Source organism: Dendrobates tinctorius, unplaced genomic scaffold (assembly GCF_039654945.1).
Source record: "Dendrobates tinctorius isolate UK_male_01 unplaced genomic scaffold, ASM3965494v1 ptg000004l, whole genome shotgun sequence".
NCBI classification, from domain to species: Eukaryota; Metazoa; Chordata; class Amphibia; order Anura; family Dendrobatidae; genus Dendrobates; species Dendrobates tinctorius.
Window position 1 is genome coordinate 5,209,111 of NW_027361672.1, and position 27,935 is coordinate 5,237,045.

General features: G+C 41.0%; 1 protein-coding gene and 1 long non-coding RNA gene across 5 annotated transcripts in view; both read left to right on the plus strand.

Moving 5' to 3' along the window:
• The window catches only part of CDKAL1 (CDKAL1 threonylcarbamoyladenosine tRNA methylthiotransferase), a 1,068,031-nt gene that overhangs the window by 809,560 nt on the left and 230,536 nt on the right, over positions 1 to 27,935 (plus strand). The gene's annotated exons all lie outside the window — the stretch shown is intronic.
• On the plus strand, positions 11,652 to 27,838 carry LOC141081660 (uncharacterized). Its single transcript, XR_012229943.1, has 2 exons — positions 11,652 to 15,675; positions 26,417 to 27,838. It is a non-coding gene; the product is annotated as an uncharacterized lncRNA (long non-coding RNA).

The following is a 27,935-nucleotide window of genomic DNA, read 5'->3' on the forward strand; positions in this document are numbered from 1 at the left end:
CTTCCTTTTTCTGTAATTCTTAACTTGTAGCTGACTGCATTTGCCAAATATTTGAAAATGCCTTTTCCAGACTCATTTTTGTAGCAAATAATGGAAATAAAAATGTTCAATTATCACAGCAGAGTGTGGTTATTCTATTGCCTGAAATAAGCATGTAAACTCTTCTCAAGACTAAGCGAAGACATTTGTTCTTGGATCCTAATAATATTCCTGCTTCAAGTTTTAATTGGCAGAAAACAGTGAAAAGGTGTAACTCGAGGCTCTTGTTGCTTTCCGTTATTCACACATTAGCAGACGCGTTCTTGGACCATGCTTATCAAGTCTCTCGACATATACTCTTCTGCTGATCCTTATGTCATTCCCTAAGGAATTTCGATGGTGCACATTAGAAATTGAAATGGAAACAGATGGACAACACAGCAGAAAACCGTATCATCTGTGGAAAGACATGTACTTCAGAAGAACCTTGCATGAATCTGAACTGAATTTTCATAAGTCATCGTTTATCATCTTTTAGACCCACATGCTTTATACCAAAATTATTTTCTGTAGGCCATGAGCCCAAGAAGTATTTTGTTCTGGGGAAAGATCTTTACCTTCTCTTTCTCTGAACGCTGCTCCATTGTGTGCTATAACCAGGTTTTGATCTGGGGTAGAAGAGCTACCAATATCTTCAGGCAAGGTTCTTTACTGCACCATTGCTGCTCAGGGACATTTTTGATATATTTTTAGATAAGATAAACTGGTTACGTAAAGGCACTTTAGCTACTATTTTATGGTATTAGCAGTGGTTTAGTGTTGGCGTACAATTCTATTTTGTATTAAAAAAAAATGTATATATACCCATAGATCCTGAAAATATTAATGTATTACACATAGTGGGTTACCCAAGGTGTCAAAATTAAAAAAAATATAAAAATAAAAAACGGTACTAAGGAATAATGCAATAAAAAAGATACATGTATTCACTTACCAGACCAAAGTGGTTCCACTGGACCATTTACTGTGTTCATCATCGCTTTCCTCTGCTGCTTCTGGCAATTAGTAATCATGTGACCATTGCAGCCAATCAACAGCTCTGATTGGCTGCAGCCTTCACATACAGTCTGAGCTGTAAGAAACAACCTCTACATTCTGTCCGAACACGAGAAGACCTCAGCTGACCAGTGGCCCCTGTTGAAGTTATATCAGAAAATAAACCACGAGATCGATGGGGTACACAGGCAATGGGGTTTTTATTTTTTTTTCATTTTTTTGTGCAGCTTTCCTATAAACCCTTCTGGTGTGTGTGTATGTATATATATATATGTGTGTATGTATATATAATGTACTATAGACAACCTGTTTAATTGTACATTAAAGGGGTTGTCTGGGCTTTTCACATAATCTCAGTACATATCTAGGCTGCAGAATTATGACAATAAGTAATTTACTTTCTGTCACTAGTTTGCACGGTTTTCTAGATATTCTGAGCAGAACGTCCAAGGGGGGATGTTATGGCATTGAAATGAGAACTAGTCGTAACCTCCTACTCTACTCCAAACATGCCCTCTATAGCAACAACCCCACCCTCCATAGCTACAGGCCCTCCCCATCCACATGAAGCAGCCCTCATCACACAGTAACAAATCCTCCCCCTCTAGCAGCCTCACTGCAGAGAGCAGACCACCCAGCTGCTCCTCCCCCACTCCCCCAGACACACACTGAACAGTTATCTATGGAAAGTGAAACTCTAGTGAGGAGTGAAAATCGTCCTGTATTCTGGGCCACTCCATGATTACAATACATAACTCATTATCAGTAATTCCTTCCCTCACTGTCCCAGGCTGCTGGCAGCAGTAAGAACAGACTGTGTGATGGCCAGTGATGGGGGTCTGCAGCTTCTAATCTGCACAGGGGATGGCAGTCACTGATGTAATCTGTTCTGTGACAAAGCCTCTGCTGTGTGAATGAGACAGCTCTGTGTTACTGATGTCTTCACACAGCAGCAGATTTGGTGCAGTGTATGTGTGAAGCTCCACCAAGCTCCTACCAAGCTCCAGTGACCAGCACCATCCACTGCCCACTCATTGGCTGGCAGTAAACTGCACCAGCACTCATCTTTATCATCATTCCAGCATTGGAAAGAACACAGCAGTGATCCTGTATTTGTGAAAGCAGCACAATACATACATACATACACCCCCCAACACTTCACACTGTTACAGCTGCTGATTGGACAGGCTGCTCCCATCAGTATTTGTGTCATTAGAGACACAGTGCTCACACATACACTGCACCAAATCTGCTGCTGTGTGAAGACATCAGTGACACAGAGCTGTCTCATTCACACAGCAGAGGCTTTGTCACACAACAGATTACATCAGTGACTGCCATCCCCTGTGCAGATTAGAAGCTGAAGACCCCCATCACTGGCCATCACACAGTCTGTTCTCACTGCTGCCAGCAGCCTGGGACAGTGAGGGAAGGAATTACTGATACTGAGTTATGTATTGTAATCATGGAGTGTCCCAGAATACAGGATGATTTTCCCTCCTCACTAGTTTCACTTTCCATAGATAACTGTTCAGCGTGTGTCTGGGGGAGGAGCAGCTGGGTGGTCTGCTCTCTGCAGTGAGGCTGCTGGAGGGGAAGAATTTGTTACTGTGTGATGAGGGCTGCTTTATGTGGACGGGGAGGGCCTGTAGCTATGGAGGGTGGGGTTGTTGCTATAGAGGGCATGTTTGGAGTAGAGTAGGAGGTTACGACTAGTTCTCATTTCAATGCCATAACACCCCCCCCCCCCCCCCTTGGACGTTCTGTTCAGAATATCTAGAAAACTGTGCAAACTAGTGACAGAAAGTAAATTACTTATTGTCATAATTCTGAAGCCCAGATATGTACTGAGATTATGTGAAAAGCCTGGACAACCCCTTTAAGTTTGAAAAATTCTATTCTTACCAAATTATTATTTTTTTTTTAATAAGCCATTTTGCATTTATTAGATGTAATGTATACCAGCTGTAATTTTCGATTCTGGTGACACCGGTCAACCAGTTGATATGTGTGAGGGAATAAACAGTGATGCAGCACCCCTTATACTTAACGGGACTGTGTGAATGTTAACACCAGAGAAGGTTTTAATCACCACTCACCATATAAGTACGGTATATTGGAAATTCTCACCGGTGGAAATGTGTGATTCTGTTTACTGAAAGCTACATGCTGTTGGGTTTTATAATGTCTATGGGGCCTCTTGACTCAACCTCCAGTGGGCTGTTCTCGGGGAGATGAGGCACTGCCAGATGAGGCTGTCGTTGGCTTACCTTTCTCTTCCCACTTACACAGGCAGAGTTTTCCACATGGAGCATGCATGTATATGGCTACTCAAGTCAGAAGAGATGGCTGTTGATGAAACAAGCATTTGGCTAACTGCTAACTTCAATGTGTATGGCCAATCTTAGAGTCATTTTACACACGAGAGCTCAATCATGTATATCCTGTACGTTTGTGGGCACCATTTCACAAAAGTGTTAATGTTAAAATTTAATGAATCACAACATAACTCTTTCAAGGTCTCAATTTTTAGAGAACTAAATTGTTAAATCTCAAGAAATTTTTACAGGAGCATGTATAGCTGCTACAAATAAATGGCCCATACAAAAAATATTCTGAAAAGTGTTCCCTTAAATACAGTGAAGCATTTTAGCAGTTTATGGCAAGAACAGATGCCGTGGATCTGGCAGGGGTGCTGTGCCTATTGTTTTCAATGTTGTGCCTGTGGGAGCAATCTGGATCAGTTACTGCTATTTGACCTGGCTGTTCATAGAGGCAGAGGGAACTGATTTTACCTCCTTAAAAGTATGAGCAGACCTCCGTAAAACGATATCCAATTATGACATCCTGTTTGAATTGTTGAAAATATCTCACTCTATATGAAGTATAAACCAGCAGTATTGCCTGAAAAAATCTCTTGAGATGTATTTGAGGAACACTATGGTCCTGTGGACTATGACTATTACTGTTCCCTTCAGAAAAATCCATACCATGGCTTTGTTCCTGATCCCTCTTGGAGAACAGTGCCTGTACAACAGCTTTCGCAGTAAACCTTCTAGACACTTGGCCAGTTATTTTTAAGATCCATAGATCTCTGCAAAATGCTCCTTTATGGGAAAACTGTCACTTGGCAATGCTTCCATGTGAATATTGCAAGCTCATTTATGCCAACATGTTACCTAAAATGTTAATTTTCAGTTTTGCAGTTAAAGGTTAAAATTCTATATTTATGCAAAAAGAAAATTCACACAATTTTGAAATATTATTGCTGCACAGCGTACTCATAAAATGTATCAGAGGTTGAAATGAAGTTACTGGACTCTTACTTTTCTTTTGGTTGTGCAAGACTGGAAAATATTGTACTACGTAGTTTACAGTCCATATGTAGTGGACTTTTGTTGTACAAAAATGGTCTCCTTTTCTCTGAATGAATACAATTGTCCATGAGACAAATCGATATAGAGTAAGCGTGTTTGTGTAGTAAGATAGCAGAAAGTAACGTCCTGGATGATCGTTATGTGTCTCTGAGATGGTTGGCCCCAGTATTGTAAAGTCTGTACCAGTAACACTAGGTTACTGCGAGAGTATTAATTTAATTGGATTTCAGGTCCGGGATTTAGGAGCAACCAAAAGAGTCTGGGTGGGAAAGGTCATTCCCATAATCCAACCCATGCATTACAGACCACATAACAGACAGCTGGGTTAGCTTAGCAGTGTGAAGCTGTTCTGGAACGGAACAGAAATGTTTGGCGAATGCGTTTAATACTACTTGGGTTAATTCTGCCTGGAATACCGAGATTGGTGAGGCTGCTAGATTTACTTTGTTCATTGAACCGGAAGAAATGACTATTTATGTTATGCATTTGTACTGAAGGAAGGCTGTTTTTGTTTCGAAGCTATAACATTTATGATGGACAATAAACCTTATCCTGTTGTGATATAAAAACCCTGCGCATGTGCTTGTCCAAGCGGCTACCAGATAGCTGAAACCCTACAGTGTATATAGAGTATACTATGTGTACATATAAAAACAATAATTTATCTAGTGTCAGCATATTTGGCAGCACTTTACAATTGAGATATTACAAAGCAACACAGTTCAACAGTTACAGGAATGAGGGCCCTGCTCGTAAGCTTGCAATCTATAAGGAGGTTTGGGGCAACACAATAGGTAGTAGGAAAGTGCTTGTCCAGCCATAATTAATTTAATAAACAGAGGTTTTCAAATAAAATGTCATGACACAGTCAGCACTCAGTATCTGTTTAAGTACAGTTACCAAGGGCTATTAGGTGCATGAAGGATGTGGAGACATTAATAGGAGAGACTAGACTCTGAGGGTAAAGGGACAAGTCAGATTAGTGACTTGAGGTGATGAGCCTGTCTAAAGAGATGTTTTTAAAGCATGCTTAAAAATGTGGGGGCTAGGTATTAATTGGATTGTCCAGGGTTGTGCTTTCCAGAAAACTGGTGCAGTACAAGAGAAGTCTTGGAGATGTAAGTGGGAGATGCAGATTAAGGAGTAGAGTTGAGCAAATTTGTTTAGGTTCCCTCTTATTCGGCAAGCTTTGGCGCTTACTAAATAAGCTGCATAGGGAACCCTGATTCCTGGATTGCGCCGGCTGATCAGCTGCATGTGTCACGGCTGTGTCACAGCACATGTATGGAGAGCCTGTTTGTTTGGGCTCTCCATGCATGTACTATGACACAGCTGCGACACATGCAACTGCGGTACCTATCAGCTGATCAGCCGGCGCGATCCAGGAAGCCGGGCTCACTCTGCAGCTTATTCGGCTATAGCTTGCCAAATAAGAGGGAACCCCAACAAATTTGCCCAACTCTATTAAAGATAATATTGGTCTTAGATCAGTTGCAGGATGGAGAGCATGGGTAGGGCAGTATACAGAGATAAGGGAGGAGGTGTATGGTGTTGCAAAACTGTGGAGAGTTTTGTAGGTGAGAGCAATAAGTTCATATTGTACAATCCTTAGGAAAAACTAAGTACACCCCCTGAATTCTATGATCTCTATATATCAAATCATAATGATATAAAAAACTGGTCCTTAGAAGGTAAATGCAACCTCAGATGAACAACAAAACATGACAAATTACACTATGTAAATTTTTAACAAAAGCTTTATCAAAATGCAGAAACAATGTGTAGAAAATTAGGTAGCCTTTACGTCTTCAGTAGGGATTAAGAGACCAAGTACTGCTAATAAGTGGTTCTTGATTAATTGTTTGTCATCAGCTGCGACCATCTCTCTAAAAACAGAAGTTTTGGCAGTTTGCTGCTTTAGAGCATTCAAGTACAGTGGGTACGGAAAGTATTCAAAACCCTTTAAATTTTTCATTCTTTGTTTCATTGCATCCATTTGGTAAATTCAATAAAAGGTCATTTTTTCTCATTAATGTACACTCTGCACCCCATCTTGACTGAAAAAAAAAACAGAAATGTAGAAATGTTTGCAAATTTGTTAAAAAATAAAAACTGAAATATCACATGGCCATAAGTATTCAGACCCTTTGCTCAGTATTGAGTAGAAGCACCCTTTTGAATTAGTACAGCCAGTTGATCTTCAATTTCTCAATTCTCCAGCAAAATTTAGAAAACCATTTTTTTTTAGGGAACACATCACATTTGAAGTGACTTAGAGGTGCCTACATGAGAGAAAATACCCAAAATGACACCATTTTAAAAGCTGCACCCGTCATAGTGCTCAAAACCACATTCAATAAGTCTATTAACGCTTCAGGTGCTTCACAGGGATTAAAACAATATGGAAGGAAAAAAATGTGAAGATGTTACTTTTCCCCACAAAACTTTGGTTTCGCCCCAAATTTTCCATTTTCACAAGAGTAACTGCATAAAATGGACTATATAATTTGTCACACAATTTCTATAGAGTACACCAATAGCCCATATGAAAAGGAAAACTACTGTTTAGGGCCACGACATGGCTCAGATTGGTTTAATATTTATTTTATTGTATATACACTGCTCAAAAAAATAAAGGGAAGACTTAAACAACAGAATATAACTTCAAGTAAATCAAACTTCTGTGAAATCAAACTGTCCACTAAAGACCTCTTTACATTTAGCAATGCACCAGCGATCCCGACAACAATACGACCTGGTCAGGATCGCTGGTGCATCGCTAAATGGTCGCTAGTGAGCTGCCACACAGGCAGATCTCACAGTGATGCAGCAGCGATACAGCGGTCGTTACTTACCTTTCAGACGCGGCGATCCTGACGTCCTCCCTTCCGCGTCCACGCGTCGCTCGTCGGCGCCAGCAGGAAGCGCCCGACGAGAAATGGAGCTGCGCGATCTCGCGCGATCAACAACAGACAGCGGGGGAGCCGGTCGGAGCTAAGTATCACACATAGCGATATCGCTGCTGCGTCACCAAAACCCCCTTTAGGAAGCAACACTTTTTGACAATCAATTTCACATGTTGTTGTGCAATTGGAATAGACAACAGATGGAAATTATTGGCAATTATCAAGACACCCTCTATTGAGTGGTTAAGGAGTGGTTAAGGAGTGGTTATGCAGGTGGGGACCACAGACCACATCTCAGTACCAATGCTTTCTGGCTGATGATTTGGTCACTTTTGAATGTTGGTTGTTCTTTCACACTCATGGTAGCATGAGACGGACTCTACAACCCACACAAGTGGCTCAGGTAGTGCAGCTCATCCAGGATGGCACATCAATGCAAGCTGTTGAAAGAAGGTTTGCTATGTCTGTCAGAGTAGTGTCCAGAGGCTGGAGACGCTGCCAGGAGACAGGCCAGTACACCAGGAGACATGGATGGGGGCCATAGGAGGACAACAACCCAGCAGCAGGACCGCTACCTCCGCCTTTGTGCAAGGAGAAACAGGAGGAGCACTGCCAGAGCCCTGAAAAATGACCTCCAGCAGGCCACAAATGTGCATGTGTCTGCACAAACGGTTAGAAACCGACTCCATGAGGATGGTCTGAGTGCCCGACATCCACAGGTGGGGGTCGTGTGTGTGTGTTTGTGTGTGTGTGTGTGTATATATATATATATATATATATATATATATACACACATACACAAACATACTAACATTTTTCCAGTCCTTTTGCCTATGTGGAATTTTTCGGTTCCATATGGCTTAAGGAGGTACATTGCTAAAATCCTTCTCCTAACACTGACACCTTGTTATAGCCCATACATACAGCCTTTCTCGCATAAGCTTTTTGTGCTCATTCGTTTTCAATTTAAATTACCTTTGCTCCGTCATGCCTGACTATTGAATGCTACATTTCAGTGGCGCCGACAGTGGTTTGTTTGAAAACCCATTAATCTTATTGTGGTGTCAAAAGTCTGAAATTAAAGTTACAGATAATATGCATATAATCATTTCCTGCGAGCTGCTTCAGCTCTAGTGTCTATGTAGCAAGATTTCTTGAACATCTTGCCCCCTATAGATTAGATTACTTAATGTTAGATCCTGTGGCCTTCTAGTTTATGGCCTGAAGATAGAATGAGTTGCTGGCAACAAGCAGGGCTTTTCTGTTATATTAGAAAGGTTATAATGATGTTAGAGGGCAGCGTAGACCGCAAACGGCATCTAGAGACCCATATGTTCTGCATAACAGCTGTCTTGACATACAACTGGGGCTCTCTTTCACGGGCTGTTGGGGAGACCTTCATTTACATAGGTTGTAACCTTTCCTTTATTCTGTTGGACGGTGTGTTCATTCTGTCACTATTGTCAGACCCTTCGGTTGTTAAAGATGTCAGCTGTATTGTCCAGAATTTATGTGCGACTGATAATTGACAAATAGCAGCGTGTCCACTCCTGTCCCCAGCTGCTCTGGATGAATAGAGGAAAAGCAAATTAGTGGAAGAGTGAAAGAAACTAACGTAATCATAATGATTTTCTGGAAAAGTTGGCGTTTCCATGATGGATGTCATAATTGGGAAAAATTTACTTTGGTTCTTGTTTTATAGTAACTATAAAATATAAGTTGTTGGGATTTTTTTTTTGTCTGTTTAATATTTTTTTCAGAACTTAATGTAATTTTAAGTGTTCTGTTTAATTACCTCTCTTTAAAATGCAAGTGAATATCAAAAAGTTTCCCTAGGTACAATTGCATTTTCTTGCACAAAGATCTCGAGAAAACAGAGCAAACTTCATGTCTTAGATTTTAGACTGTAAAGTCGCTAGACTTAGCCTTAATCAGACTCTTGCTTGTATGCATTTACCAAGCAAAACTGTCTCGGGGAAAATATAAGACTTTAGTGTCTAAAGGGCCTGTCACACTAAGCAATATCGCTATAACATCACTGGTTTTTGTGACGTTATAGCGATATTGCTAGCGATATCGCTATGTCTGATACTTACCTCCGACCAGTTCCCCGCTGGTTATCGCTGATCGCGCGAGAACGTCCTGGGCCGTTTCTCGTCGTCAGCTTCCTGCTGGGCTTCCTGCTGTGGAGACGAGCGACGCGTGGACGCGGGCGGGAGGACGCAGGATCGCCTCCTCTGACAGGTAAGTAGCGACACCCGACCCCTGCTATGTCGCTGGTGAGATCTGCCTGTGTGGCAGCTCACTAGCGACCACTTAGCGATGCACCAGCGATCCTGACCACGTCATATCGCTGGTCGGGATCGCTGGTGCATCGCTAAGTGTGACAGTACCTTTAGTGCCTTCTAAAAATCTTATCTCTCTTGCCAGATAGACTATAGGAAAGCGTTAAATCAGCAGTGCAGCACATTTTTGCCTATAGAATACAGCATAGACTATTATTACAAAATAATTTCTTAGACATGCCTTTTTATATACCCTGTAAGGTGGCTGCCATACACATAGTGGATGATATGTATCACAGAGGTGCATGTCCTCTGGTTTAAACCTGGAGTAATGCAGTAGTACACATAGTACTAAGAGGTATTAATTGGTCATGTTATGGTCTGGTCTTATTGTGAGCATCTGAAGAGTTAGGGCTGGACAGTTGCTCACCATATCTCCACCCCTGGGTGTGTTCACACTTAAAATGCTACCTGTTTATCTGTTACATGGTTCTGTGTGTAGACCTTCTGGATTGTGTGGCTTTGCTAAAGGACTAAGAAGCTGGACTCTAATCCAAACATGTGAACTATGTATGGACTTACTTTGTTTTACTTTGTGCCAGACAGAGGCTGTATTTAAGTTTTCCTGTGATTTGGTTTATAAGGACTGAAATAAACCAGCTGGACTTTTAAATAGAAACTGTTCCTGTGATACCTCATATCGCTTTCAAATGAGTAGCATTGAAGCAGACTCAGGGCACCACTTAAGAAATGTTTAGATGGGATCGCTAGCCACATACTTGAAAAGGTATCAAACAAAGGAAATAAAAAAGTGTATACACAGGCAAGGATCACCATTGATTCAAAAAAATGTAAATTTTATTAATATGACACGCAAGACTAAATTTTTTTTTAAAAGCAATTAAAAATGCCAAAAAGAGGCTACGTGAAAAATCACAACTGGAGGGCCATGTAGGAACCCTTTAGACTCCTCTATTATGTGCACCAGGGTATACCAAATAATACTTAGAAAAGTCCAAACAATTAAATGATTTAGACATGGTCAGAATCTAAATAGTGCAAAAGATATACTGTATATACTTGTGTATAAGCCGACCCCCCTAATTTTGCCACAAAAAGCTGGTAAAACTTATTGACTCGCGTATAAGCCTAGGGTGGAAAATGCAGCAGCTACTGGTAAATTTCAAAAATAAAAATAGATACCAATAAAAGTTTAATTGAGACATCAGTAGGTTAAATGTTTTTGAATATCCATATTGAATCAGGAGCCCCATATAATGCTTTATACAGTTCATGATGGCCCCATAAGATGCTCCATGCAAAATACACCCCATATAATGCTGCCCGAAGGTTAATAATGGCCCCATAAGATGGTCCATAGAATATGCCCCATATGCTGCTCCATAAAGGTTATGGCCCCATAAGATGCTCCATAGATGATGTCCCATAGATTATGCCCCCTTAAGATGCTCCGTAGATTATGCCCCATAGTTTATGCCCCCATAAAATGTCCCATAAGATGCTCCATAGATTATGCCCCCATAAGATGCTCCATAGATTTTGCCCCATATGCTGCCACTGCTGCTGCAAATAAAAAAAATGACATACTCACCTCTTGTCGCTGGGGGCTAGGTGTCGGGACCTGAGCAGGCGGTGACACCGGCGCGCTATGGGGGCCAGGTGCCGATGTCACCGCTCGCTCAGGGCCCCGGCACCTCAGATATTCACCTGTCCCTAGTCCATCGCTGGTCGCCGCTGTCTGCCGTGTCCTTTGTCAGTGACTGTGCAGGCAGCAGAGGGCGCAGCGCACACTAACTACGTCATCGCACCCTTTGCTACATGAACATCACTGACAGAGGACGCGGCAGACAGCGGCGAGCAGTGGCGGAACGGGGACAGGTGAATACTGCATATACTTAGCCCCTTCTGGCGCGGTCTCTGCGGCCCCCCCCCGCTTCTCCCACGGTCTCCCTTCAGCGGTCACGTGGTACCACTCATTAAAGTCATGAATATGCGCATTTTCATGACTTTAATGAGCGGTACTACGTGACTGCTGAAGGAAGGAAGGGAGACCATGGTAGAAGCGGGGGGCCTGCAGAGACCGCGCCAGGAGGAGGTGAGTATGATCTGACACCCCCGCTCCCCCTCCCCCGCTGACCCCCTGGCGTATATGACTCGCGTATAAGCCGAGAGGGGGACTTTCAGCCCCAAAAAATGGGCTGACATTCTCGGCTTATACACGAGTATATACGATATATATATATATAAATGCCATGGACCAAACAATAAAAAAGTCCTAAACCATAAATGCCCAGTCAATAGGTTCCTATAGGAGATCAAAAGAACCAAAGCAGAATACAAGAGTGCCCCAAAAATTAAGGGACACAAAGACAAGAAATGAAAGGGCTTAAGGGAACAAATAAGTGAGGCTGTAAAAAAAAAACCTGTTGGTAAATACAAAGAGGGTCACCCAATGACGACATGATGTATGGAGGAAATAGAGCCCCACGCATATCGCCACACAGTGTAGCTTCCTCAGGGGATACTTTAATTTTCTTTCCTTTGTTCAAATGAGTAGCATTGTTACAACCCATTTAGTTCAAGTGGCATGTCTGCTATATTGATTCCACATCCTCCCCTGATATATTTCCTCTAATGCGCACATTATACACCGTGTGCAGAATTATTAGGCAAGTTGTATTTGAGAGGATTCTTTTTATTATTGAATAACAACTATGTTCTCAATCAACCCAAAAGACTCATAGATATCAAAGCTTAATACTCTTGGAAGTTGGAGTGTTTTTTTTTTTAGATTTGGCTATCTTAGGAGGATATCTATTTGTGCAGGTAACTATTACAGTGCAAAATTATTAGGCAACTTAATAAAAACCAAATATATACCCATCTCACTTGTTTATTTTCACCAGGTAAACCAATAGAGCAACACAAAATTTAGAAATAAACATTTCTGACATTCAAAAACAAAACAAAATCAGTTACCAATATAGCCACCTTTCTTTATGATGACACTCAAAAGCCTTCCATCCATACATTCTGTCAGTTGCTTGATCTGTTTACGATCAACATTGCTTGCAGAAGCCACCACAGCCTCCCAGATACTGTTTGGAGAGGTGTAATGTTTTCACTCCCTGTAGATCTCACATTTTATGAGGGACCACAGGTTCTCTATGGGGTTCAGATCAGGTGAACAAGGGGGCCATGTCATTATTTTTTCTTCTTTTAGACCTTTACTGGCCAGCCACGCTGTGGAGTATTTGGATGCATGTGATGGAGAATTGTCCTGCATGAAAATCATGTTTTTCTTGAACGATACCGACTTCTTCCTGTACCACTGCTTGAAGAAGGTGTCTTCCAGAAACTGCAAGTAGGTCTGGGAGTTGAGCTTCACTCCATCCTCAACCCAAAAAGGTCCCACAAGTTCATCTTTGATGATACCAGCCCATACCAGTACCCCACCTCCACCTTGCTGGTGTCTGATTCGGAGTGGAGCTCTCTGCCCTTTAGGGTATGTGCACACATAGTTTTTTGTCTCTGCGGATTTTGTAGAGAAAACTGCAGGAAACCCGCAGGACAAAGTGCTGCGGTTTTTCTGCGGTTTTGCCCTGCGGTTTTACACCTCATAATGGATGAGGTGTAAAACTGCAGCGTTTCTGCACCAAACAATTGACATGCTGCGTTTTGAAAACCGCAGCAAAACCGCGCGGAAAAAAACGCAGCATGTGCACAGCTTTTTTTTATTTCCATAGGAAATAAAGGTACTGTACAACGCAGCAGAATCTGCTGCGTTTCTGCAGAGCCAAAAACTCTGCGGAAACGCAGCAGAAACCGCAAAGTGTGCACATACCCTTTCTGATCCAGCCTCGGGCCCATCCATCTGGCCAATCAAGAGTCGCTCTCATTTCATCAGTCCATAAAACCTTAGAAAAATCAGTCTTAAGATATTTCTTGGCCCAGTCTTGACATTTTATCTTATGTTTCTTGTTGAAAGGTGGTCGTTTTTCAGCCTTCCTTAGCTTGGCAATGTCCCTGAGTATGGCACACCTTGAGCTTTTTGCTACTCCAGTAACGTTGCAGCTCTGAAATATGGCAAAACTGGTGGCAAATGGCATCTTGGCAGCTTCACGATTGATTTTCCGAAATTCATGGGCAGTTATTTTGCACCTTTTTTATCAACAGGCTTCTTGCGACCCTGTTGGATATCTGCCATGAAACGCTTGATTGTTCGGTGATCACGCTACAAAAGTTTGGCAATTTCAAGACTGCTGCATCCCTCTGCAAGACATCTCACAATTTTTGACTTTTCAGAGTCCGTCAAATCTTTCTTCGGACCCATTTTGCCATAGGAAAGGAAGTTGCCTAATAATTAAGCACACCTTATATAGGGTGTTGATGTCATTAGACCACACCCCTCCTCATTACAGAGATGCAAATCACCTGATTTACATAATTGGCAGTTGGCTTTCAAGCCTATACAGCTTGGAGTAGGACAACATGTAAAAAAAGGATGATGTGATCAAAATACTTGTTTGCCTAATAATTCTGCACCCAGTGTATGTCTGGCTTGGCAAAGGGGACGGATTCTCATTGCATTGCTCTCAACTCTGATTTCTGTCTAAGCATAGCAGAGTCAGTGACATAAATATGCTGTACCCCAAGTGCAAAGTTTCTGTGCATTCTATGTGAAGCAGTTTCATCTGCTCTACTCTAGATTCCCTTCTTGTGATAGGTGCTTTCCTTGCTTTCTTACAAGCTGGAGGCATGAGAGACAGGCTAAAGTTGCATTTTATAGGAACACGCTGGATATTGTTCTCACTGCCTTTAGATAATATAGACAGACAGTGTGAGCCAAGAAATATTTTATATTGTGACAGCTAATCATTTTAAGGACTTCTATATACCTGCTCTTCTGCATAAAGCACAAGATCTATCTTTAGCTGCAGAGGTAATATACAGAGAAACACTGTTGAAAATGGTTTTCGGAGGAGTCTAAGAGATGCCAGGAGAAGAGAGAGGGAATTTCAAAGGTAAGTGTAATGTGTGTTTCATCGCTGCATTAAGTTTCCTTGGCTGACCACGGTGTCTTTGATCTTCAAAGCTGCCATTGCTTGGTGTCCTTAATGCTCATCTATATATGCAGATACTTCTCTGTTAAGCACACCACTATCACTGCCACCAATTTGTCACAAGCATCAGTCGCTCACAACAGACCTGCCTCTGATGCGACCATAAAGGAGGACTCCCTCTTCCCACTCACTCATCCATCCACCTATCGCAATAGGCAAACAATGAGCTAAGGGCAACCCACAGACGGTCTCCACATACACGCCACACTTTAAGTTGCCACCTCTCACTCTAGCGAGACACCTGCACTGGGCAACACACTACTTCACATGCACCATCATCTTTCCCAAGCTCACCTTTCATTTTTCCCAAGCTCACCTTTCATTTTTCCCAAGCTCACCTTTCATTTTTCCCAAGCTCACCTTTCATTTTTCCCAAGCTCACCTTTCATTTTTCTTTATACTCCTCACCATTATGCAATTTTGAAGCCATCAGTTTTCTTCAAATTTTTCAGCATAGGCCTCTGCAAATTTTAGGCAGATTTTTATGTGCATGGGCTTTAGGAGAGGCGTCCTTCGTGCCTGACACCCATACATGTCATTCCTCTGCAGGGTATTCCATATTGTGCCATGGGAAACACTCAAGTCTAACTTTCTGCTTATTAAGATAAATTCAGATAACTTATGCAGTACGTCAATTTTCTTCAACCCTTCTCATCAGACGATGCTCCTATTTAAGTATTATCTTCCGTAATTGGTCTGGATATCTCTGTGAGTTGGTTGCAGTTCCGTCTTTGTTAAATTTGTGTATCACTTTTGCTACAGCATGCTGACTGATAAGCTTTGCAGATCTTCTTGTAGCCTTTACTTTTCTTGTATTAAGAAATTTTCTTTTTCAGGTCTTGTGGAATGAGAAGGGGTTTTCTCCCTTTTATAGTCAACTGCTGGACACCCGAGTAATGAATTAGGCCTACCTGTGGTTGAATTCTTGGTAATTAGAATATTGTAGTCTAAACTTTAGCTTTGCTCTTAAGACTTTCATTGGGGTGTACTCCTTTTTGCAAGATAGTCTTGAATGAATTTGTTAGGAAATTTAGTTTTATGGGGTAAATATTGTGTGCAATCAATGTCCCACATTTGTGGGAGTATTTTGTAGTATGGTATCCCATATAACATGTTATTTTTTAAAGGGAGCTAAAGGTTTTCTGACAAATTTGTTGGGGCGCACACATTTATTCTGAGTACTGTGTATATATATACAGTGGGGCAAAAAAGTATTTAGTCAGTCAGCAATAGTGCAAGTTCCACCACTTAAAAAGATGAGAGGCGTCTGTAATTTACATCATAGGTAGACCTCAACTATGGGAGACGAACTGAGAAAAAAAAATCCAGAAAATTACATTGTCTGTTTTTTTTTCATTTTATTTGCATATTATGGTGGAAAATAAGTATTTGGTCAGAAACAAAATTTCATCTCAATACTTTGTGATATATCCTTTGTTGGCAATGATAGAGGTCAAATGTTTTCTGTAAGTCTTCACAAGGTTGCCACACACTGTTGTTGGTATGTTGGCCCATTCCTCCATGCAGATCTCCTCTAGAGCAGTGATGTTTTTGGCTTTTCGCTTGGCAACATGGACTTTCAACTCCCTCCAAAGGTTTTCTATAGGGTTGAGATCTGGAGACTGGCTAGGCCACTCCAGGACCTTGAAATGCTTCTTACGAAGCCACTCCTTCGTTGCCCTGGCGGTGTGCTTTGGATCATTGTCATGTTGAAAGACCCAGCCACGTTTCATCATCAATGCCCTTGCTGATGGAAGGAGGTTTGCACTCAAAATCTCACGATACATGGCCCCATTCATTCTTTCATGTACCCGGATCAGTGGTCCTGTCCCCTTTGCAGAGAAACTGCCCCAAAGCATGATGTTTCCACCACCATGCTTTACAGTAGGTATGGTGTTTGATGGATGCAACTCAGTATTCTTTTTCCTCCAAACACAACAAGTTGTGTTTCTACCAAACAGTTCCAGTTTGGTTTCATCAGACCATAGGACATTCTCCCAAAACTCCTCTGCATCATCCAAATGCTCTCTAGCAAACTTCAGACGGGCCCGGACATGTACACGCTTAAGCAGTGGGACACGTCTGGCACTGCAGGATCTGAGTCCATGGTGGCGTAGTGTGTTACTTATGGTAGGCCTTGTTACATTGGTCCCAGCTCTCTGCAGTTCATTCACTAGGTCCCCCCGCGTGGTTCTGGGATTTTTGCTCACCGTTCTTGTGATCATTCTGACCCCACGGGGTGGGATTTTGCGTGGAGCACCAGATCGAGGGAGATTATCAGTGGTCTTGTATGTCTTCCATTTTCTAATTATTGCTCCCACAGTTGATTTCTTCATAGAATCATAGAATCGTAGAGTTGGAAGGGACCTCCTGGGCCATCTGGTCCAACCCCCTGCTCAAAGCAGGATTCGCTAAATCATCCCAGTCAGATGTCTGTCCAGCCTCTGTTTGAAGACTTCCATTGAAGGAGAACTCACCACTTCTCGTGGCAGCCTGTTCCACTCATTGATCACTCTAACTGTCAAAAAGTTTTTTCTAATATCTAATCTGTGTCTCCTCCCATTCAGTTTCATCCCATTGCTTCTAGTCTTTCCTTGTGCAAATGAGAATAAAGTTGATCCTTCTACAATGTGACAGCCCTTTAGATATTTGTAGACAGCTATTAAGTCTCCTCTCAGTCTTCTCTTTTGCAAACTAAACATTCCCAAATCCTGCAACCTTTCCTCATAAGACAGGGTTTGCAGACCGGTCACCATTCTGGTCGCTCTTTTCTGAACTTGCTCCAGTTTGTTGATGTCTTTTTTAAAATGTGGTGCCCAAAACTGGACACAATATTCCAGATGAGGTCTGACCAAAGAGGAGTAGAGGGAAATAATGACTTCACGTGATCTAGACTGTATGCTTCTGTTAATACATCCTAGAATTGCATTTGCCTTTTTTGCTGCTGCATCACACTGTTGACTCATATTCAGTCTGTGATCTATTAGTATACCCAAGTCTTTTTCACATGTGCTGTCACTTAGCCCTATTCCTCCCATTCTATATATGCTTTTTCCATTTTTATTGCCCAGATGTAGTACTTTGCATTTCTCCCTGTTAAAAACCATTCTGTTAGTTGCTGCCCACTTCTCCAGTTTATTTAAATCTTTTTGAATCCTCTCTCTCTCTTCTCTAGTATTAGCTATCCCTCCTAGCTTTGTGTCATCAGCAAATTTAATCAGTTTACCCTCAATTCCTTCATCTAAATCGTTGATAAAGATGTTGAACAATACAGGGCCCAGGACAGAGCCCTGTGGTACCCCACTTGAGACATTCTTCCAACTGGATGTGCAGCCATTTACGACCACTCTTTGGGTCCGATCACTAAGCCAGTTATGAATCCACCTAACAGTTGCCTTGTCCATTCCATACTTAATCATTTTTTCAATAAGGATTGTATGAGAGACTTTGTCAAATGCTTTGCTGAAGTCAAGATATACTATATCTACAGCATTTCCTTGATCCACCCAATCAGTGATACCGTCATAGAAGGAAATTAAGTTAGTCTGACATGACTTATTAGTTACAAACCCATGCTGACTCTGTTTAATCACTTCATTCTTATCCAGGTATTGACATACATGTTGTTTAATAATTTGTTCAAAGATCTTTCCTGGTATAGAAGTCAGACTCACCGGCCTATAGTTACCTGGGTCCACCTTCTTCCCCTTTTTGAAGATAGGAACAACATTTGCTCTTCTCCAGTCTTCTGGCACTTCTCCTGTTCTCCAAGAATTTTCAAAGATTATAGAGAGGGGTTCAAAAATTTCTTCTGCTATCTCCTTCAGTACTCTGGGGTGTAATTCATCTGGACCTGGAGACTTGAATTCATTTAGGCTAGCTAAGTGTTTCCTCACTATCTTTCTGTTTATAGATATCCTGGATTCTTCTATTCCCTTAATAGGACAGTGAATAACAGTTGATGTTACATTATCTTTCTGAGAGAAAACAGATGCAAAATAGGAATTTAAAAGTTCAGCCTTCTCAACATCCTGTCTTACCATTTCATCATTTTCATCCTGTAAAAATCCTATAGCATCTTTGACTTTTCTTTTACTTTTGACATATCCCCAAAATCCTTTATTATTGCTTTTGACATCTCTTGCAAGCCTCAATTCATTTTCAGCTTTAGCTAATCTGATTTGTGCCCTGCAGGTTCTGCAGACAACATTATATTCTTCTTTAGATATGCCTCCCTCTTTCCATTTTATAAACATTTTTTTCTTCCTTTTTAGCATGTGCTTAAGTTCTGTGTTCATCCATCCTGGTTTCCTTAACTGCTTCCTATTCTTCCCTCCAAGCTGGTTGGCTATTGCAGATTCAGTCTTCCCAGCCTGGTGCAGGGCTACAATTTTGTTTCTGGTGTCCTTTGACAGCTCTTTGGTCTTCACCATAGTGGAGTTTGGAGTCAGACTGTCTGAGGGTGTGCACAGGTGTCTTTTTATACTGATAACAAGTTTAAACAGGTGCCATTACTACAGGTAATGAGTGGAGGAAAGAGGAGACTCTTAAAGAAGAAGTTACAGGTCTGTGAGAGCCAGAAATCTTGATTGCTTGTTTCTGACCAAATACTTATTTTCCACCATAATATGCAAATAAAATGAAAAAAAAACAGACAATGTGATTTTCTGGATTTTTTTTTCTCAGTTTGTCTCCCATAGTTGAGGTCTACCTATGATGTAAATTACAGACGCCTCTCATCTTTTTAAGTGGTGGAACTTGCACTATTGCTGACTGACTAAATACTTTTTTGCCCCACTGTATATATGCATGCATATATGCTGACACACACATGTACCATGTATTTATATATATGTTACAACTGGAACTTTATATATGTGAAAATAAATAGTGTGTAAACATATACTGTACATATATAGTGTATATGTGTAAATAGATCTGTATATAAACATTATGTATATCGCTGGATAGTATATTATAGCCTTTTTAGGTGGGTCATACAGTTTAGCTTTACTTATCATGACAAGTAATTTACATTCTGGACAATTCAAAAGGAAAACTTTGTTTCCCCTGGTGGTGGTAGATTCTGCAGTCATTGCTTAGCAAGAGGGCTTAATGATCCTAAGTGAGTCACTTAAACGCCACTTTATTTCCTCTTCAAGCGTTGACACATAAATTGTTACTAAGTTTTACACCCGCAGTGGCCATGCTCTTTATGGCATGTAAGTGCTTTGATCTCTCATATATACTTCTCCTGCTGGAGCGACTGCCAATAAAGCAATAAAATCATGGCAATAATTTCACTTCACGTTTCCCGTATTGATCCTAAATAGAGCAGACCACATCCTAAGGAGCCTTCCCAGACTAATGTCTTCCATGGCTTATCCTGAAATGTCAAGTCAAGCACACAAGCTGCTCCTGATTACGGTAGCTGCTTCCCTGTTCACATATGACATGTACTTGTCCTCTCTTCCTTTTTCTCGCTGTCCCATGTTTTTTTTTACCTCTCTTGGAGACATCTATTGTGATAAAGTTCATTTTCCGTCACTTAGTGTTTCTGCGGGGCTCAGGTCTAGTTTTTACAATTGATTGCATTGTGAGTCTTAAACCGGCTTCACGTGTCCGAGTTCCACGGACTGAAATTGTCAGGCCGACTGTGGGTTTTCTGTTCTAACTCAAAAAGATAAGTCACAAATTTCATGTCACAGAAGCACTCTGAAGCAATATGTCTCTCCAGCTAGCCTGCACTCTTATGCATCATGGGTGGTATAATGACCACCTTAGGCTTGTAGGTTCCTTGAATGCTCTATATTTTGCCAGACTTATCATTATTTAGAATTAGAAGACAAAAAGAAGCGTATAATTTTATCTTTGCCTAATGATGCTATTAACACTGATGATAAAGTAAGGACAGTGGCATTTAAAAGTTTGGGCACCCCTAATCAAAAATTACTAAAAAGTTATTGCTAACATTTAAGCAAATTAAAGGTGAAATGATCTCTAAAAGGCCTAAAGCTAATGGTCACACATTTCCTTTGTATTTTAGGCAAAAAAAATATATATTTTGCTATTTTACATTTTAAAAGTTGCAAAAAGGAAACTAGGCTGATTCAAAGGTTTGAGCACCCTACCTGATTAGTACCTAGTAGCACCCACTTTTGAAAGTATCACAGTTCCTAAACCTTGTAAATGCTTTTTGTAGCCAGCCAAGAGTCATTCAATTATTTTTTTAAGGATTTTCATTCATTCTTCCTTGGCAAATTCTTCCAGTTCTGTGAGATTCCTGGGTCTTCTTGCATGCACAGCTATTTTGAGGTCTAGCCACAGATTTTCAATGATTTTCAGATTAGGGGACTGTGAGGGCCATTGTAAAACCTTCAGCTTGTGCCTTTTGAGGTAGTCTATTGTGGATTTTGATGTGTGTTTAGGATCCTTATCCACTTGTAGAAGCCATCCTCTTTTCAACTTCAAGTTTATTACAGATGTGTTATGTTTGCATCAATAATTTGTTGAAAAATCATTGAATGCATTCTTCTCTCTACTTGTGAAATATTCTCTGTGCCTTTGGCTGCAACACAACCTCAAAGTAAGATTGATCCACCTCCATATTTATTGGTTGCCGAGATGTTCTTTTCCTGAAATACTGTGCCCTTTTTTCTCCACATCTTCCTTTGATCATTGTGGCCAAAAAGTTCTATTTTAACCTCATAGGTCCACAGGACTTGTTTCCAAAATGCATCAGCTTGTTTAGCTTTTCTTTTGCATATGCTGATGCTGAATTTAATGTTGAGGGCGCAGGAGAGGTTTTCTTCTGATGACTCGTCTATGAAGGACATATTTATACAGGTGTCTGTGAATAGTAGAACATTGTACCATAACCCCAGAATCTGCTAAATGTTTCTGAAGGTCTTTTGCAGTTAAGCGAGGGTTTTGATTTGCCTCTCAAGCAATCCTACGAGTAGCTCTCAGTGAAATATTGCTTGGTCTTCCAGACCATATCACCACTGTTCCTGTTATCTGCCATTTCTTAATTACTGAGGAAAAGGCAACTTGAAAATGATTTGCTATCTTTTTATTGCCTCCATCATTTTCAGAGTGCTAGGCAGCTGCTTAGAAAAATCCATGGCTGCTGTGTTTTGGCACAAGGTTAGAAGAGGCTGTGTTTTTATAAAGCTGGGAAATTTGCATCACCTGGCCTTTCCTAACAATGATGGTGAACAAGCCATAAACCTAAAAGGCTAATTAAGGTTTGAAATCTTGGTTAAAGTTATCTGAGCACACAAATCTCCAAGGGTGCGAAAACTTATGCATCAACCCATTTTCCTTTTTTAATGTAAAAGATGAAAATATATATAGTCTAAAATACAAAGGAAATGTGTCATCTTTAACTTTAAGCCTTTTAGAGATCATTTCATCTTCAGCTTGCTTAACTGTTCACAATAACAGTAATTTTGACCATAGATGCCCAAACTATTACATGACACTATATACAGTTTTTTGCTAACTAAATATACACACAAACTAAAAGTTATTATACTACTTGCAAACTTCTGATAGACTCCACTGGGAGGCTAAGCTCACTGACGATTTTCACCATAGCGGCTCTCCTATTCCAGCACTTGGGGAAAAATGACAACTTTGAAAGTAGTCCGGGAGGTTCCCCCTTTTTCTTTACTTTCAGGGAGAGCTCTCATGTATGTTTATCACATGCTGGATCTTAAGATTTTCTATCCTAAAACCTCAATGGGTATTTTACTTGCCACTTAAATTGTATCTGTGTGACTGGCTTATTGTTCAAGTGTCATTTGTGTGCATTTTTTACTAGGCAGCCACCCCCTCTATGAAAATGTTAGGTTTGTGAGTGGGTGCTTTCATCACTAGTTTGCACCTGTGCCACCCCACGCCTTTATAGTTGGGGTCGGCTGCATCCTGCTTGTGCATTTGTGATTTGACTTGATGTTGGTGAGGCTTTTTTTTCTGGTTTCTGTTTTTTTTCTGGTTTCTTTTTGAATTTACATCTCAAGGAGGATCACAAGGAAATGGACAGCATGTGACTTAAATATGAGTGTCTGAGCAATGGGTCTGATTACTTATGACCATGTGATATTTCAGTTTTTCTTTTTTAATACATTTGCAAACAATTCTACATTTCTGTTTTTTTTTCAGTCAAGATGGGATGCAGTGTACATTAATGAGAAAAAAATGAACTTTTTTGAATTTATCTAATGGCTGCAATGAAACAAAGAGTGAAAAATTTAAAGGGGTCTGAATGCTTTCCGTACCCACTGTATGTCCTTTAGGTTGTTGTTTTTTAAATTAAATCAAATCCATTTTAGTACTTGGATTCTCTCATATCTGCTTACATCTAATGCAAAAATAAAAGGGTCATCCTGAGATCCTAAACCTCTGAACAGGGCTGGCTTTAGGTGGAATGGTGCCTTGTTCAAAATTGCCTTTTGGTGCTTCCACCCCATTTTTTTAGGCTTCCTACACACATTTGTATAAAATGGTACCTTCGAAAAGGGTACTGTTTTGGGCCAGTGTGCCCATCCGTGTTTTCCGGTATGGTAAGAAAAAATTAAATTGCAAAGATTTTCCTATAGTTTGCAATGTTAAATACGTACAGCACACAGACAACAAGCGGACATGTGAAGATCACCATAGGTTATGACGGGTACGTGTGTCATCACCTTAAAAAGCATTCCACATGTGAAGGGGGGCCTAGTTTGGCTTTCACACATTTTTGGGGGCTTGTAAAAAAATCAAGAAATTCATGCACTTTCTACTTGTGAAAAATTAAAAAAGTCTTGGAGGCAAGAAAAACATGCCATTGTGGCTATATAGTGTCTGCCTACCATATCACAGGTCCTGAGTAGAGTTGAGCGAATTTTTCAAAATTCGGTTCCGATTTCGATCAGTGGCAAATGTTGTTTTTGCCGTATTCACCAAATGTCATTGGAGTCAATGTGAGTATATTGGAAATTGATTGTCAAACATAAATTTGGCACAATTAAGCTACCAATATGGCACGAATATGGAAAATTAAGATTAGACAATTTATTCCAAACATATTCGCTCAACTCTAGTGCTGAGTTTGGATCCCAGCAATTGTGTGTTACAAGAAGAAATTAAGAATTATTTAAATCTAGAGATCTAAGGCTGGTTTCACATTCGCGCTTTTTAAGCGCACACACGGCCGGGGGTAGCTCCGCCCCCGAGCCGGCTCTCTGCCCGGCGTGCCCGCCCCTTCCTTGTAGCGCCGCCTCCTAGCGCACAGCGGCGCCTGCGATCGGCGCACCCTATCTTTAGCATAGGGTGCGCAGATCGTGCGCAGGCCGTGCGCTAGTTGCGCTTTGACCTGCGCTGCGCACTTTTGACGGTGCGCCGTGCGCGCCAAAATCCGAAAAGTTTGATTTTGGCGCGCACGGCGCACCGTCAAAAGTGCGCAGCGCAGGTCAAAGCGCAACTAGCGCACGGCCTGCGCACGATCTGCGCACCCTATGCTAAAGATAGGGTGCGCCGATCGCAGGCGCCGCTGTGCGCTAGGAGGCGGCGCTACAAGGAAGGGGCGGGCACGCCGGGCAGAGAGCCGGCTCGGGGGCGGAGCTACCCCCGGCCGTGCGTGCGCTTAAAAAGCGCGAATGTGAAACCAGCCTAAGGAGTATGTTTTTTCCTTGTGGAGAGTGACATGCCTCGTCTGGCACTCCAGTATGAGGAGACTTAAACGCCTTGCATTCTCCTCTGGGAAATTAAGTATGCAAATTGTCTCTTCAGAGACGGAGGACTTGAACTCTAGTGCCACCTATTAGAAGTAGCAATCCTCCAAGTCACTATCGACTCATTAATGAGCCTTGCTATATGACTTAAATAACAAGCAAAATCAGAATCTTGATTTGCAGACACAGTGTTTAGGGGTATTGCCCCTCATCAGTACAAAGCATGAGATCTGATTTGGCTATGTGAGAGACTAACATTGGATCTAATGGGTAAGTTTTCTCCTTGTGGAGAATGACATGCCAGGTATGACACGCCAGTATGATGACAATTAAATGGCACTAGAGTTCAGCTCCTCTTTCTCTCTAAAGAGACTATTTGCATATTTAATTAAATCTAGAGAGACATCCACAAAGAGCAGTCACATGCCAGAAACCCTCCCCCAAATGTATTGCCCTGTATGAGTAGGTGAACATGGTCATGCCTATTGTAAGAAACTGCTCTTGACCTGAACCAGAGCAAAGAACAGCAGTGCTCCCCAACACAGCTGCCTAACTGGTCTCCTGTAGAACTGAACCGGATGTGTAGGTGGTATGTCCACTCCTGGGTGACCAGAACAATTTCACTATCGCCATCCTCTTTTCATTAGCGAACTTATGCTGATTGGAAGAGCAGGATATTAGCCCAGTTTCTGGCCACTGCGCCCTCTGTAGCTGCACAGGTGGCACTTAGCCAAGGCCAGTCATACCTATGACTACGCCTCTATAGTATTTTGTAAGTAACTCGCAGAGCTGTACAGTCCATTGTAATGAATGTAATGTGAGAGCATATTGGTCAGTGTACAGAAGGCAAGGTTCTATGATTAATTAGAGCAGTTGTAAAAAGCTGCTGCAAGCCAGTTCATGACTACTCAGACTTAGATGTGCTTACCCCGTTACATGTAAACTGCTTCATGGAGCCTGTGACAAATGCTGAGATCAATTTGCATATAAGCATTTTGTCCTTTGCAACTTTTCTTTCATTGTTTCATGTTAATCTCATGAAGATTTTGTATTTTTTCCCCTAAATTAAAAAAGTCTGCATTTTTTGTGCTTAACAAAGCGAGTGCTGAGCACTGGATCCAGGTCCTCTGGGATGTGGCAGCTATGTTTGCGTGCCTGTGTCTCCGCATTATAGGCTAGGCTGTATGAACCAAATTTCCATCTGTGAGCACATCATTATAGATAGCACTGAGTGGTCTTTTCATTTTGATTGATGCTGCTGGTTCTGCACCATCTGGCTCCTGATAGGCTGCATTAATCATATCTTGGACTAGGAAAATCTAGGCATGACTGTTTAATATGTATTCTTCTTTAGTGTCACAGCAGAGCTTAGTCATGAAGCCAGCCAGACTGGGATTTGGGGCATATTTCTTCTACGCAAATAGTTATCCTTGATAATTGGACCTTTTACTGAGAGTTTTTTTTTTCCTTTACCTATAAAATGCCCACCTCTCGATGTTCATACCCCACAGCCAGATGAAACTGTTTTTTTTTGTTTTTTTTAATGCTGTCTTGTGAGTGCATAGGATTTTTACATTTTGTCTGTTTTTAAGGTTGTTTGTTTTGTGTTGTTTTGTTTTTCTTTGTGCATTTTTTTTACCTCATTTTTGTTCTATGTGCAATATATATCTGCCTGATGAAAAGACGCTGTTCAACAATAAGAACTGTGTTTTCATTTTTGTTACTTTTAAGGTATCTGTAAAAAACGGACCGTGTAGCGTAGATTTGTTTGGCATCCGAGTTTTGGGGCGCACCCATAGACTTGGATGGGCAAGTCTCGTCTGATTTACAGAAAAAACTAGTGCATGCTGCGGATTGTTTCACACGTAGATTGAGTCAGTAGGGAAAATTGCTCATCTGTTTTGCCCCATTAAATAAAATAGTTTGATTCTTTTTTTTTTTTTTTCTTCACAGCATTTGGACCAAAAATACGGTCATGTGAACGAGTCCTTGGAAAGATTGTAGATTTTGCTTTTACCCAAGTCCAATGTCTCCACCCTTCATTAGAAAGATTCATGCCAAAATCTAGACGGTCTTTCATCAAAATTGCAGAGAAAAAAGGGAAGATTTACTAAGCAACGTGGACGGCAATTATGTGCAGATAGCAAAGTGCTACTTTACCACAGTCTTGTCGCCTACCCTAGGGAGGCTTAGTTTAGAGCATAAAACGTGCCAAATTTATTAAAGATGATAATATTGCTGCTAAAGCACACCTACCATTAAGATATCTTAAAGAAACATGTCTAACATACTTAGTGATGTTCATTAAATTTATCAGGCTGCTTACACATTATTTTTAAAAATTTCACATACTTTGCACCGTTACCATTATGTCGTTAGAAGTTACTGATAATTGTCTCTTGAGATTTGGGCCTTAGAGCAGAATGAATCAAGTTCATTAAGAGGCATATGCCATTTATTGAATTTGGCACATCTTTCAGCTGCTGCGTGCCACTGCAAGGAATCTACTGCAGTCATGGGCTGGAGTCAATTTCTGTTGAAATCTACACCTATTTTGTAGTGTAAATTATGATGAACTTGTTGGCTGCACTCAGTAATTCCCCCTCCTGGATAAGCTTTACCTAGCTTTTAAAAGGATGGCAGAACGGACTAGCTCAGGTGTAAAATTGGCAAAAGTCACTACTAAATTGTTGTGCAACTGCAAGTTGGGCAAACATTCTTTGACATTTCAACACCAGAAATTTGGAGAAAACTGATGAACCAGGGCCTGAATGTTGCTACTCCTCTTATAAAAGAACCATCTAGAGAAAGTAGTAAAAGAGCTACACTGACTATGTATCTACAGATGGACATTTCTACACACTTGTTCATGTTCCTGATATGGTGGCCTGCTCCTCCCTGGACTTGCACACAGGCCAATAATACTATTGGTACTTTTTTTTTGCTGTAGATAGACAGTCAGACTAGACAAAACTGACTATGAGTCTGTTTCTCTTACATGTCTATTTTACCTGTTGTGGCCACATCTCTTTTCCAGCAGAAGCCCATAATGGATATTTTGGTTTCCATATTTGTTAATCTGATTGCCCAAAATGTCATCATCCACTAGTGATTTACAAAAGTAGATGAATGTAAAAGGCAAGGTCACTCATCCCAGCCAGTGCCTGTGTACCTGTATAGTGGCTTACAAAAGAATTCAGCCCCTTGCCTATTTACATATTTTGTTACATTACAACCCGAGTTAAAATATTTTTGTTATCTGTTTTGTGTGTGATGCATCAGCACAAAATAGTCTAAGTTGGTGAAGTGAGAAAATATAGGCATAAATTAAATTTGATATCAAATAAATAAAAATTGCATGTGCCTATGCATTCACCCCTTTTGCTATGAAGTCCATTAAAATTTCTGGTGCAAGCAGTTACCTTCATATGTCACATGCTTAGTGACAGGAAGGTCACCTGTGTGCAATCTA